Source organism: Jatropha curcas, chromosome 3 (assembly GCF_041381405.1).
Source record: "Jatropha curcas cultivar XTBG-Jc1 chromosome 3, XTBG_Jcur_1.0, whole genome shotgun sequence".
In the NCBI taxonomy this organism is placed as follows: Eukaryota; Viridiplantae; Streptophyta; class Magnoliopsida; order Malpighiales; family Euphorbiaceae; genus Jatropha; species Jatropha curcas.
In genome coordinates, this window is record NC_143153.1 from 15778429 (window position 1) to 15783687 (window position 5259).

Consider the following 5259-nt stretch of genomic DNA (forward strand, 5'->3'; position numbering starts at 1 on the left):
AGCTGAGTTTCATTTTAGCTACATATTAGTGAATTGAAAAAAGATGGCGAGAATAGCAAGTATGTGTGATTCTTGAAGTTGATTGATTTTATAGAGAAACAATTAGGAAATATGTAAATAATTTATTATGACTTTACATGTGGCAAACATGCAAAAGGTAAGAAACATGGCAATTATATACATTTGATGTACATGTAAAGGATAACAAATATGGTAATTGAACATTTGGCAAGCATGCATAGCATTTGTTAGAATTTTACGCACTTAGTAAACATGCAAAAGTTGAGAAAGAGTAAAATGAAACATGTGGCAAGTATGCATTACACTGTGCACAACTTACATGTGGTAAGTATGCAATAGGTAAAAGTGCAGCATTTACATTTGACAAGCATACAAAAAGCTAAAAATATGGTGATTGTGAAAATTTTGACATCCAAGCAATAAATATTTTAAAAGTTAAAGCTTGAATTATTGGGAAAAAAAATGAAAAAATTAGCAAAGAAATATATAATCATAGTAGGAGAAGTAACCTTTTTTGGATTTAATTTTCAAACTATTTGAAACATTTTTCCTCTCAAAGGAAAAATCTATATAGGCAAATATTCATACAATTAAATGAAAATACAAACAAAAAATTTATAGTTTGAGATAAAATCAAATTGATTTCTTAAGAAATCAAACATAATTCAACAATAATCTAATTTAAAAAAAAAAATCAAATTGAATTCAAATGATAATATTTAATTCTAAAATTAAGCCCCCAAGCATAAAAAAAAATACTAAAAGATTGTTGAAATATGAATAAAATATAAATCAAACCAAGAAGATCAGACCATGAGATTGCCAACACATCAATAAGAATATTAAAACACGAATGTGAATTATTTGTACCAAATTGTGAACCATAATTAATTACCTTAGTTCAAATTGGCTAATGATATTTCTTCTTGTACTAAGCAGTGAATAAGCATCTTAAGGCAGGGGAGACGGTTTTTTTATGATCTTGCACAATCTACAAAATGCAAAAGTTATGGGACAAGGCTTAAAAAAACTATAAAAAAATAAATACAAGATTATGAGAGCAAGAGACTAAATTGATTAATTATAAATTAAAAGCAAAACCTCAATTGGAATATATGTCGGATGCTTCGGCTTGCCAACATTGATGCATGGAAGATCAGTAGAATAACACGACCATATTCGATGATCATTGACAAAATAATCATGAATAATTAATTCAGGTGGCTGATCAATATCTTTCTATTCTAATTCAAACCTACAAAAGTAAACTATTTAAAATATTACATAATGCCTGAATTAAAAACTTAACATTCTATCATTTAAAAACACATACATAATTACAATTTTCTTATTAAAATTTGTCAACCATAGCAAAAAAGCCTTCCAATTGTACATAATTGTGTTTTTCATATCTCTATGTTAAAGTTTTGCCTATTTAAAATTCTAAAGACACTATGAAACTACTATAAAAGATATTAACATGAAAATATTTAAGAAATGAAATGAAAACAAATCAAAGCATTAATTGATCAAATTTAAAATTAATTTCACTTTAAGATAAAAAATTAAAGATATCAACCAGAAATATCCTTTGTTGTCATAAATACTATTCAATAAGCTTTCCAGACTTGCCTAATTATTTAATTAAAAAATTAAAACACTGAATAATAATCAGTTACTTTGGCATCAAAAAGTAAAGAAGCATCTTAAGACTGGAGAGACAACTTTTTATGATCTTGTACAATCTATAAAATGCAAAAGTGTAATCATTAAAAGCAAACCAATACTTACATAGATAATAGATAGATTATACAAAAAGAAATATAAAAACTAAACCTGAAAGTCCTTTGCAAATGGTTCCACACTGATCTTTCTATATCCCATCGGAGAGACTTATTAATTTCACAGTAGCATTCAACCTAAGTCAAAAATAAAAGCATGATGCCAAAAAGCTGAATGAAAGACCTCATAATTTTATTTTTGAAACATTTGAATTTTTATTAAATCAAAAATCAAGATTTTAACTATGTGGGCTGCAAGTACTGTATAACCTTAAACTGCGTCCAAATTCGTGAGTTGGGCCTAAGCCCAAAGTTTAGTGTCGCAGCTCCTAACCAAGAATTTTCTAAATTTCTTAAGAATTACATTGGACGTTAAATATTAAATCAATTAAAAATAAATCAACCGGACCTATAAACCAGTTTGAATTTTTCAAAAACCAAGTGAAAAACCCATAAACCAAGCAAAAATCGAACCAAAACCATTGAATCAAATCAAACCGGTTTGAATCGAACTGAAATGGCCTAGAAAGCTCTAGAACCTGCTTTCCTTTTATTTTTCTTCTCCTTCCTTGGGCCAGCGCGTTTTTCCTCCTCCCTCCCCGTTTTCCGACCACCGCACGACGAGAGCGAGTGGCGATCGGTTCCCAAAGCCTCGCCGATCATTTTTCCGGCCTCCTTTCATGCGGAAAGAGTCCCTAACGGCGCGAAATGGGACTGTCACCTCCGATAGTTTCCAACCTTTGATTTTCGACAATTTAGCTTGATTCAAGCGACTGATGGCCTCAAGGTGAGCTCCAATCAGTTCCCCCCTCTTGTGCGAACATTTTCCATCCAAGAATCGACGGATTTGGTGGAAGGAATTGAAACCACCATGGACGGTGGTGTGGAGATGGCTGTGGCGGTCGATCCGGCCAAAGGAGCCACTATCTCCTCAAAACGACACCAAATTCAGCTTCTACGAGTGATTTGGAGCATTTTGGTGTAAGTATTGCAAAATTCTGGATTGTTTGGGATTTTCCGACAACCTTGCACGGCGGGCCAGCGGCGGCTGTCCGGCGAGCCTCCGGCGAGGCACTAAGAGATAGAATCTTCCTCTCCTAGCATGGATTATGGAATCGTCGCCCGAATCTCGATTGGTACGCTCTAAGACCCAATTCCAAATTTTTAGTATAAATTTCAAGCTTAAATTTACTGGGTAATTTAGTTAATTTCAAATAGATAGTTAATTGTGGGACTTTGAAATATTAGGCTTTGAAGTTGTGAATTAGTTGGAGAATTTAGGAGGATTTAAATGTAGGTTTTAGTGACTAGAATTTGGAATTTTATTAGATGCATTTAAGTGTATATTTGAACTAACTAGCATTAAAAAGATAGTTAGGATTATTATTAGTATGATTTAAAATTGATAGAAGTTTTGGTTATACACATGTATATAACAACTTGAATTAGTTACTTTATAACATGGAATATGAACCTAGTAGCAAGTGGTTGGCTATCTATTAGCTAAATTGCAAATTAGTTGTTATTTGAAAAATATATGGATACTTTAAACTAGTAGGATGTGGAGATTAGGTAAATGTTTATATTCATTCATTAGTTACCTTATGAATCGGCTTAACTTTAGATAGTAGGGTAAGGCAGTTTTTGTGTTAGTAGTAAATGGCCAATAATGATGCTTAAGCTTGGATTATTAATAACTAAAGTTTTGTATTGTGATTAGATATTTATACTATTACTTGATATGGAGGAAGGGAAATTAGTTTGGTTGATTACCCGTCGGATGGACTGTATGAATGGAATAAGTGTTTAGATGAATGAATAATGCTTATGGCGGATGGGATTAGTTGTTGTGAATTGCTCGATGGATAGACTTTGAGAATTTATTGTTGAATTGTGGTATAATCAAATTTTAGGAGAGGTTCTGCCGAAATCTCGATAGAATCTAGGCTAATCACATACAATAAATAAGTTAATATGTTTCTTTAGATTAATTCTATACTTTGAAATATTTAAAATGAAGTTCTTTATTTACTTATATTATTTATTTATTTATCTATTTATGTTTCAAGAACCAATTATTATATTATGTTATTATCTAATGCTCTCATATTTATTTGAATTGGCATATGAATGTTTATTTAAGCCCTTGCAAGCTGGTGTTTAATTACTTGATATGCTTGCATTTAATTGCAAAGCTTGATTATTTGTGTTGTGATAATGTTATGCCTTGTTTGTATGGAGTTGGGATGAAGTGAGTCATCATGGGTTTGTGAGGACAATCCTGGAAATGATGAAAATATGGAATTTGACTGTCGGCCAGGTATGGGGAGATCGGCACCCTCGTGTGCACCTGATATGATATGGATGATATGAAAAACCACAGAGTGGCCTCTTGTTGGTATGGAAAAGAAAAGAGAGAATGAAAAACAATGAGAGGACCGGTCAAGTGAAGAATAGACCTGTCGGCCATGTATGGGGGATCGACTCCCTAGTGCACACGGCATGAGAGGGTGGGCCGTGTGGGAGGACGGCTCATCGAGGGTTTCGGTGACACCACAGACCAATTTCCACGTGATGTGATTATGTGAAGGTGTTAATAATTGTGATTGCTATTGTTGTGTCATTTGCAAGATCGCCTCATGATCATATATCTTGTCGGATGACTAGATTGATATATTTACACATTCGTGCGAATGCATGTGTGTGCAATAATTAATATTCATTAATAAGCTCACATCTCTCTTGTTTAAACTTTCAGGAAGTAGATTCTTCTATGTCCCGGTTAAAGCTCTGTTCCCTTCATCATAAAGCTAGAAAAGAATTTGCTAATTTCAGAAATTAATTCATTAAATAGTTATATGTACGAGGACTTATTTGTATTTCTTTGTTAGTGAACTCCGCGGTTGTAGGAATTATGTACCTCTAGTCGTGTATTAAAATAGGTATGTTAATTTATGAGTCCATAGATGTTTTCATTATTTTCTCTAAGCGTATGTATTATCAGTAGCCCATAGTATGAATGTGATGTATCATCGTTAGCCCCAAAGTGTGTTTTATTTGAGACATCTGAGATTAGGCCAGTAATATGTGCTTATTAGATATATACATATATATATATATTCTAATTTATATGGGCTTATTGTTCCTAAGGTTTTGTGTGTGGCGTGTATGGGTTTTGTAGTTTAAGTTTACTACGGGCCTTAAGCTTACCTGGACCTTAGTCCCGGTTCGGTCATGGAAACGGGTCATGGCACTGAAGAAGCAGAAGAAAATTCCACGCAACTGAAATTGTGAAAAACTAAATACAGAATGATGAGAGCAAGAGACTTAATTGTTAAATTATAAGTTGAAAACCATATTTCGTGATCATTAATAAAATAACTATAAATCGTTAATTGAAGCAACCAATCAATATTCTTTTCTTCTAATTCAAACCTAGAAAAAATAAATAACAAAC